The following is a 9,954-nucleotide window of genomic DNA, read 5'->3' as shown; positions in this document are numbered from 1 at the left end:
AAGAAAGAAAGAGAGAGAGAGAGAGAGAGGGAGGGAGGGAGGGAGGGAGGGAGAGATTAATGGAGGCCGGGTGTGGTGGCTCATGCCTCTGATCCAAGCACTTTGCTGTAATCTCAGCACTTTGGGAGGCCGAGGGGAGTGGATCCCTTGAGGCCTGAGTATTGGCTATACATTTTAGCACCTCTTACTGTTTGTGTTTTTTTTTTTTTAGATGGAGTTTTGTTTTCGTAGCCCAGGCTGGAGTACAATGCCAGGATCTCAGCTCACTGGGTTCAAGAGATTCTCCTGCTTCAGCCTCCTGAGTAGCTGGGATTATAGGCGTGCACCACCACACCTGGTGAATTTTTTGTATTTTTAGTAGAGACAGGGTTTCACCATGTTGGCCATGTTGGTCTTGAACTCCTGACCTCAGGTGATCCACCTACCTCGGCCCCCCAAAGCACTGGGATTACAGGTGTGAGCCACCATGCCCGGCCAGTACCTCTTTATTTATCTCTACCTCTTATCTGATGTTGTGGGTGCAACTGGAGATGACATATGATTTAAGCATTTTTCCCGCATCATAAAATAAATCTTGGATTGCTTCCTTTGAAAATTCTCCTGAAGAAATGTTACCCACAGGAGGTTTGTTAATTCCTGAGCGTATTACTCACAAGAGAAAACACGGCTTAACACAGGGAGCATGAAACCAGGTCATGTCATGGGGAGTGGTGAATTAGATCAGTCTGGAAAGCCAGTGTCTAGTCAGGATAGTGTAGCTGCAAATAACAGAATCCTTCCCACACACTAGCCTGAGCAGAAAGGACATTTAGAGGGAGGAAAAAGGGGGAAATTTGGATGAACACACGGGCAGGAAGTAGACAGGTCTGATGAGGAACTAAAACCAGGAAACGGAACCTTCCAAATAAATCCAGACTCCTACTCCTCCTCACCACCCCCTCCACTGCTGCTCTGGTTGTAGCGATCATTCTCTCTCGCCTGGACTATTGCAACATTCTCTCCACTTCTCCCCTTACCCCCTATGCAATCCATTCTTAGCACAGGAGCTAGAGTGATCTTTTAATAATGTAATAAGATTGTGTTGTTGAGCCAGGCACAGTGACTTGTGCCTCTTACCCCAGCTGCTCCAGAGGCTGAGGCGAGAGGATTGCTTGTGCCAAGGAATTCCACGTTGCAGTGAGCTTTTTTTTGTTTTGTTTTGTTTTTGAGACAGAGTCTCGCTCTGTCACCCAGGCTGGAGTGCAGTGCCACGATCTCGGCTCACTGAAAGCTCCACCTCCCGGGTTCATGCCATTCTCCTGCCTCAGTCTCCCGAGTAGCTGTGACTACAGGCGCCTGCCACCATGCCCGGCTAATTTTTTGTATTTTTAGTAGAGACAGCGTTTCACCATGTTAGCCAGGATGGTCCCGATCTCCTGCCCTCGTGATCCGCCCACCTTGGCCTCCCAAAGTGCTGAGATTACAGGCATGAGCCACTGTGCCCAGCCACAGTGAGCTTTGGTCATGGGACTACACTCCAGCCCAGAGTGAGACCCTGTCTTGAAAAAATCATAGATTGTAAGCCTGGGCAACACAGTGAGACCCCATCTCCATAAAAAAGAAAAAATTGGCGGGCCACAGTGGCACATGCATGTGGTCCCAGCTACTTGGGAGGCTGAGGTGGAAGGATCGCTTGAGCCCTGGAGAATAAGGCTGCAGTGAGCCTTGATCACACAACTGCACTCTAGCTTGGGTGCAAGAGCCAGAACCTGTCTCCAGAAAAAAAAAAAAGTAAAAAATATTGTGTTGTTTCTCTGTACAAAGCCTTTCGGTAGTTTCCATGGTGGCGCATGGTGGATCACACCTGTAATCCCAGCACTTTGGGAGGCCGAGGCAGGCAGGTCACTTGAGGCCAGGAGTTCGAGACCAGCCTGGCCAACATGGTGAAACCCCGTCTCTACTAAAAATACAAAAATTAGCCAGGTGTGGTCGTGCATGCTTGTAATCCCAGCTACTCAGGAGGCTGAGATGGGAGGATCACTTGAGCCCAGGAGGTGAAGGCTGCAGTGGCCTGTGATTGTGCTACTGTACTCCAGCCTGGGTGACAGTGAGACCTTGTCTCAAAACAAAACATAAAAACCTCTGGTAGTTTCCAGTTTCTTATTATGCCTAAAATAACATCCAAATTCCTTACCGAGCCCCATAGTGATTTGGCTCTTGCCCAATCACTGTCCCTGATTCTTACTCCAGCCGTGAGGCTTTCTTTTTGTTGCTTGAATGAATACACAGTCATCCCTCAATATCCATCAGGGATTGATTCTAGCGCCTCCACAATTCCAAAATATGTGGATGCTGAAATCCCTTATGTAAAATAGTGCAATATTTGCATATAACTGACACACATCCTTCTGTATACAGGCATACCTTGTTTTATTGCGTTTTGCTTTATTGCACTTTGTAGAGTTTGTTTGTTTGTTTGTTTGCTTAACATAGGGTCTCGCTCTGTCACCCAGGCAGGAGCGCAGTGGTGCAAACACAGCTCACTGCAGCCTTCACTTCCTGGGCTCAAGTGATCCTCTCAGCTCAGCCTCCCCAGTAGGTGGGACTACAGGTGCATGCCACTACGCCTGGCTAATTTTTTTATTTTTTGTAGAGACAGTCTCCCTTTGTTGCCTAGATTTGTCTTGAACTCTTGGCCTGAATCAATCCTCCTGCCTCAGCCTCCCAGAGTGCTGGGATTACAGGCATGAGCCATCGTGCTCAGCCTGTAGATTTTATTTTTATTTTTTTAATTTTTAAATTTTATTTATTATTATTATTATTTTGAGACGGAGTCTCGCTCTGTCACCCAGGCTGGAGTGCCGTGGCACAATCTCAGCTCACTGCAACCTCCGCCTCCTGTGTACCAGCGATTCCCGCCTCAGCCTCCGGAGTAGCTGGGCTTACAGGCATGCACTACACACCCGGCTAATTTTTGTATTTTTAGTAGAGACGAGATTTCGCTATATTGGCCAGGCTGGTCTCGAACTCGTGACCTCTGGTGATCCGCCCACCTCGGCCTCCCAAAGTGCTGGGTTACAAGCGTGAGCCACCGGGCCCGGCTCCTAGATTTTATTTTTTTAACAAATCGGGGCCGCTGCCGCCCCCTGGTGTCCGCCCGTGTCGCGCCGGGGCCCGGAGGAGCCGTTGGGGGGTCTGGGCCGAGGCCTGCTCCTGTGGAAGTGGTCGTCGCCGCCACTCTGCGTCCCCCGGTCCGTCCTCGCTGCCGGCCGCCATCATGCTGGCACTCGCCTCCCGCCTGCCGGACTGGTTCCGTTCGCTCTTCTGGAAGGAGGAGATGGAGCTGATGCTCCTGGGGCTGCAGTACTCGGGCAAGACCACCTTTGTCAATGTCATCACGTCAGGTCAATTCAGTGAAGATAGATACCCACAGTGGGCTTCAACAAGAGGAAAGTAACAAGGTAACGTCACAATAAAGATCTAGGACATAGGAGGACAAGCCCGATTTTGAAGCATGTGGGAGCGGTATTGCAGAGGAGTCAATGCTATTGTTTACATGATAGATGCTGCACATGGTGAAAAGATAGAAGCTTCCCGAAATGAGCTACATAATCTTCTAGAGAAACCACAGTTGCAAGGAATTCCAGTGCCAAGTGCTTGGAAACAAGGGAGATCTTCCTAATGCCTTGGATGAGAAACAGCTAATTGAAAAAATGAATCTGTCTGCTATTCAGGATGGAGAAGTTTGTTGCTATTCAATTTCTTTGTTGTTGTTGTTTGTTTGTTTGTTTTGAGACGGAGTCTCGCTCTGTCACCAAGCTGGAGTGCAATGGCACGATCTCTGCTCACTGCAACCTCCGCCTCCCGGGTTCAAGCGATTGTCTTGCCTCAGCCTCCCGAGTAGCTGGGACTACAGGCGCCCGCCACCACGCCCAGCTAATTTTTGTATTTTTAGTAGAGACAGGGTTTCACCATGTTGGCTTGATCTCTTGATCTAGTGATCCACCTGCCTCGGTGTCCCAAACTGCTGGGATTACAGGTGTGAGCCACTGCACCTGGCCTCAATTTCTTGCAAAGAAAAGGATAATCTAGATATCACACTTCAGTGGCTTATTCAGCATTCAAAATCCGGAAGAAGCTGAAGCATCTCCTGAAGTCTTCCAGTCCTTCTTGACTCTAATCCTAGAATTATTGTCTGTTCCTCTGAAGTAATTCCCAGAATACAGTCCTTCCTAAACCCAAGACATTGCCTTTTTCAGAGTTTATTTCTCATGTGCACTGCTGAATATGAGTATCCCTAATCCTCATAAAGAATCAGCTGGAATTGTCATGATAAAGTCAGCACACACAAAAAGGTTTCTTACACATATCTGTCTTAAGCCATGCGTAGAGCTTTAAAAAACAAAACATGGAAAACAAAAACCCACACACTTTTGACCATCTTAAATCAAGAAAATTGCATATTTCCGATGTGGTCTTTCTGGGCCAGATTTTTATATTGGTTTTCAGTAAAATATCTATCTGTAATATTGCATTATAGAGTCCAGTAGCTTAATACTGACACTGACTTGATACAGCATGAAGTTTCTAGTGCCAGATACAGTATTTAGAAAATCTTTAAGCCTGAATGAGGGATTTATGTAAACATAATGTTTATCTTATCTCACAAATGCATGTGAAATGTATAATTACATCTTAGGAATCCGAAATGGTCTGCAGACAGTGAGCAGAGGCAGCAGATCAATATTGGTTCTTTACACTGGTGAGATTCTCTCTGATGAATATTAAAGATATTCTACTTTCTGAGAACTCTTTCCCGCCAGATGGCAGTTAGGATATGGGAGAAACTAAAAGCATGCTGTTTTGTATCTGTCCAGGTCATTATTTCTATCTTTCGTTTTTCTTCCTGGTTCAGCATACTTTTTTAAGGGGTTGAGAATTGAAGATTTTTTGAAAAGCTTTCATAAATTTAGATCTTTCCACCCAGTGTAATAAAACCTGTTAAGAATGTCAGGCTTTATTCAAACATATGTTTGTTCTATCTCCAGTCATCAAATCAGTGCTGCTGCGTGACACTCTAACTCCTGACTTTTTATATCCAGTCATAACGTTGACTTTCAGCACAAAAGATACTTATAAACAAATAAAAAAATTTATTTTTTTCTCTTACTGATGTAAGATTTGGCACTCTTTTGACTGGTGCCATTAGACATCTTGATGATTGTGACAACTCTAGACCTGCCTGCTTTATCTAATGTAATCATGCTCGACGTCTACAGGTTGTTTAGTAATCAGTCACACAGAGAACTGAGGAACTCATGCTGTTGCTTTGCTTCTATGATAGAGATGTCTAAAAACTTCAAATGAACATGTTTTGTAGTTTAGTGACTTCCATATACATAAAGGGACGTATTCATACTGGTTCATTTGTAAATTATTATTCATCTAGGCCACTGTAGTAGATAAAACTCTATGGTTCACCTGCTTATATGTTGGCTCATACTGTGTGTGATTTTGTTTCTTCTGTTAAGCAGCACTTACGCAGACTGCATTTCCAAATGTGTTGAGCACTCAGAGTGTAGTCAACAGTAAGTTCTTTTAATGAATATCTGTTTTAATTTCTAGACTGCTATGGCCTTAAAAAATATTCTGTACAATATACTGCACTGTGTTGCACAGACACTACTTGCTTTTCTCCATTCATTTTTTTATGAGTAGAATCTGGGCTTTTAAAGTTCTCTTCTTATTCTTTGAAGCATGTTGCGTATTTCCCTGATGGGATGGATGGTTCTGTAAATGAAGGGATATTTAAACTTGCTACTATTGTTCAACACCATTAATGGTCAATGTGAGCCATTACAAAGAGTGTGGCAACTTGCTTGTGCCTAAAAGGAGAAATCGAAACTAGGATGTGTGACTCCGTGGGGACTGCATAGGTTTGTTAATTGACCTATAGCTAAATCTTAATGTGTTTTTGTGTCTGTACATTGCTTTCAGCATTTCAAGACGTCCGGATGCTATTCCCAACATTTTCCTGTGCATTAACCTCTGCATGTGAAAACTTTTAATAGTTACTGAACTATGTGAATTTTTTTTTATTTAGGTGGATGCATTTTTTGTCTGTTTACTGCTCTTCTCAGCTTTATTCAATAAACTTGCATTTTTAGGGTTGTATTGGCAATTTTAACTTAAAAAGTGCATCATGATGGAAGGTGCAGACTTTTTTGGAAGGGGAGAGAAGTAAGGTTCCAAGAGGAGGGTCTGTAGACCATGTGTCAGAAATCAGCTCAGCCCTCAAATAATTGGGTCTTTGGGCTAGTTAAAATAGAAATAAACTTTTTAGGCTGGTCACGGTGGCTCACGCCTGTAATCCCAGCACTTTGGGAGGCCGAGGCGGGCAGATCACGAGGTCAGGAGATCCAGACCATCCTAGCTAACATGGTGAAACCCCGTCTCTACTAAAAATACAAAAAATTAGCCAGGTGTGGTTGCAGGCACCTATAGTCCCAGCTACTTGGGAGGTTGAGGCAGGAGAATGGTGTGAACCCGGGAGGCAGAGCTTGCAGTGAGCCGAGATTGCACCACTGTACTCCAGCCTGGTGATAGAGCGAGACTCTGTCTCAAAAAAAAAAAAAAAAGAAACTTTTAAAATGTCCAAAAACAACAACAACAACAACAACAACAACAACAAATTGAAGGTTTGTGATGTGACAAAAATAAAACCCAATTGTAAAATATTTGAAGATATTTATTCTAAGCCAAACATTGGTGACCATGGCCCGAGGCACAGCTTCAACTGATCCTGAGAACACATGTGGAAGATGGTTGGGTTACACCTTTGTTTTATGCATTTTAGGGAGACATAAGACATCGATATACATTGGTTCGATGGGAAAGGTGAGACAACTTGAAGGGGGCATATGGCAGGGGGCTTATAGGTCATAGGTAAATTCAAAGATTTTCTGATTGACAATTGGTTGAAAGAATTATTACCTAAAAATCTGTCATCAATGGGAAGGAGTGTTGGAGTTAGAATAAGGGGTTGTGGAGACCAAGGTTCTTATTATGTAGATGAAGTTTCACAGGTGGCTGCCCTTAGAGGCACTGGATGGCAAATATTTCCTATTCAGATTTTTAAAGGTGCTGGACTCTCAGTTAATCTCTTCAGGATTGGGAGGGCCTGGAAGGGGAAAGATCTGGTTGTGTAAACAAGGTATTTTTTGTTGTCATTGCTCTTTTTAGGGATAGGATCTTGCTTTGTTGTCCAGTCTGGAGTGCATTGGTGTGATCACGGCTCACTGCAGCCTCAACCTCCTGGGCTCAAGTAATCTTCCCACCTTAGCCTCCTGAGTAGCTGGCAGGTGTGTACCACCTTGCCCAGCTAATTGTTTTGTATTTTTTGTGGAGACAGGGTCTCCCTATGTTGCCCAGGCTGGTCTCCAACTCCTGGGCTCAAGCAATTTGCCTGCCTTAGCCTCCCAAAGTGCTGGGATTACAGGTGTGAGCCACCACGCCCAGCCTCAGAGATTTTTTACAGATGCAAATTTTCCCCCATAAAAGATGGCTTTGCAGGACCATTTCAAAATATGGCAAAAAACTATTTTGGGGTAAAATTTTTTATTTCTTCCTTTATCTATCATGTGATCTTATGCCAGAATCAGGTTGGAAAGTACGCCACATTATATAGGGTTAAATAAAACTTATCTGAGAGACTTTATTGTTTGTAGGGCGTGACTCCCCAGGTTCCTTAAGATAGGAATTCAGGCAAGAGAGAAAAAATATCAGAGTGTGATCCTCAGTGGAAACCATGCCTGAAGCAAGTTTATCGGCACCATTTTACCAAGAGTATGTGTTCACTTCCTGTGTCTATGTCACATTTTGGTAATTCTTGCAATATTTCACACTTTTTTATTATTATGATATCTGTTATGGTAATCTACTATCAGTGATCTTTGTCGTTACTACGGGGATTGTTTTGGGGTGCCACAAACCACACCCATGTAAGATGGTGAACATCATCCATAAATGTTGTGTGTGTTCTGACTGCTCCACTCCTGGAGCTTCCCTATTCCCTGAGACATAACAATAGTGAAATTAGGCCAGTGAATAACCCTACAATGTTATCTAAGTGTTCAAGTGAAAAGAAGAAACCGACAATGGTGCAAACCTCATTGTTGCTTTATTTTTCTTTTTTATTTATTTGTTTGAGATGGAGTCTCCCTCTGCTGCCTAGGCTGGAGTGCAGTTCTGTGATCTCAATTCACTGCAACCTCCGCCTCCTGGGTTCAAGAGATTCTCCTGTTTCAGCCTCCAGAGTAGCTGGGATTACAAGCGTGCACAATGACACCCGGCTAATTTTTTTTTTTTTTTTTTTTTTCTGGTAGAGATGAGGTTTGACCATGTTGGCCAGGCTGGTCTTGAACTCCTGACTTCAAGTGATCCACCCACCTCGGCCTCCCAAAATGCTGGGATTACAGGCATGAGCCACTGTGCCCAGTCAACTGTTGCCTTATTTTTTTAAATAGCCACAGCCAGCTGGGTACGGTGGCTCACACCTATAATCACAGCACTTTGGGAGGCCGAGGCGGGCAGATCACCGTAGGCCAGGAGTTCAAGATCAGCCTGGCCAACATGGTGAAACCCTGTCTCTACTAAAAATAAAAAATTAGCTGAGTGTGGTGGCAGGCACCTGTAATCCCAGTAATCCCAGCTACTCAGGAGGCTGAGGCAGGAGAATTGCTTGACCTGGGAGGCGGAGTTCACAGTGAGCTAAGACTGCCCCACTGCACTCCAAGCTGGGCAACAGAGCGAGACTCTGTCTCAAAAAAAAAAAAAAAAAAAAAAAGTCACAGCCACCTTAACCTTTAGTAACAACCACCCTGATCAACAAGACTTTATTTATTTTGTTATTTTATTTTTTTTGAGACAGAGTCTCTCTGTCACCCAGGCTGGAGTGCAGTAGCGCGATCTCGGCTCACTGCAACCTCTGCCTCCTGGGTTTAAGCGAGTCTCTTGCCTCAGCCTCCCGAGTAGCCGGGACTATGGGTGCACCCCACCACGCCCAGCTAATTTTTGTATTTTTTAGTAGAAACAGGGTTTCACCATGAAACCAAGATGGTCTCAATCTCTTGACCTCGTGATCCGCCAGCCTCAGCCCCCCCAAAGTGCTGGGATTACAGGCATGAGCCACCACTCCTGGCCTCAATGAGACTTTAAGTTGAAGCCAATACTCATTGATCATTCTGAAAATCCTAGGGCCCTTAAGAATTATGCCAAACATACTCTGCCTATGCTCTCTAAATGGAACAAGGCCTAGATGACAGCACATCTATTTATAGCATAGTTTACTGAGTAGTTTAAGCTCACCGTTAGACCCACTATTCAGAAAGAAAGATTCCTTTCAAAATATGACTGCTCATTGACAACGCACCTGGTCATCCAAGAACTCTGACAGAGAAGTATGAGGAGATTAATGTTGTTTTCTTGCCTGCTAATATGACACCCATTCTGTAACCCATGGATCAAGAAGTGATTTTGACTTTCTTTTTTTATTTTATTTTATTTTTTTTGTGAGATAGAGTCTGACTCTCTGACTCTGTTTCCCAGGTGTGCAGTGGCATGATCTCAGCTGACTGCAGCCTCTGCCTACCAGGCTCAAGTCATCCTCCCACCTTGGCTCCCTAAGTAGCTAAGACCACAGACATGTGCCACCATTCCTGGCTAATTTTTGTTTTCCTTCCTTCCTTCCTCCCTCCCTCCCTCCCTCCCTCCCTCCCTCCCTCCCTCCCTCTCTCTCTCTCTCTCTCTTTCTTTCTTAGACAGCAGTGGCGTGGTGGGTTGGAGGGGGAGGGGTGCGTCTCACTATGTTGCCCGGGCTGGTCTTGAACTCCTGAGCTTAAGTCATCCACCTACCTTGGCCTCCCAGAGTGCTGGGATGCTATTACAGGCATGAGCCACCGCACCCAGCCTTGACTT

The 9,954-nt window shown here is 44.7% G+C and overlaps 1 pseudogene; it reads left to right on the top strand.

Moving 5' to 3' along the window:
- The first annotated feature begins 3,241 nt into the window (after positions 1–3,241).
- LOC112632585 lies at positions 3,242–4,135 on the top strand (annotated as a pseudogene).
- The last annotated feature ends 5,819 nt before the right edge of the window (positions 4,136–9,954 follow it).

This window comes from Theropithecus gelada, chromosome 1, assembly GCF_003255815.1.
Source record: "Theropithecus gelada isolate Dixy chromosome 1, Tgel_1.0, whole genome shotgun sequence".
In the NCBI taxonomy this organism is placed as follows: Eukaryota; Metazoa; Chordata; class Mammalia; order Primates; family Cercopithecidae; genus Theropithecus; species Theropithecus gelada.
This window is presented reverse-complemented; position numbering and strand designations above follow the sequence as displayed.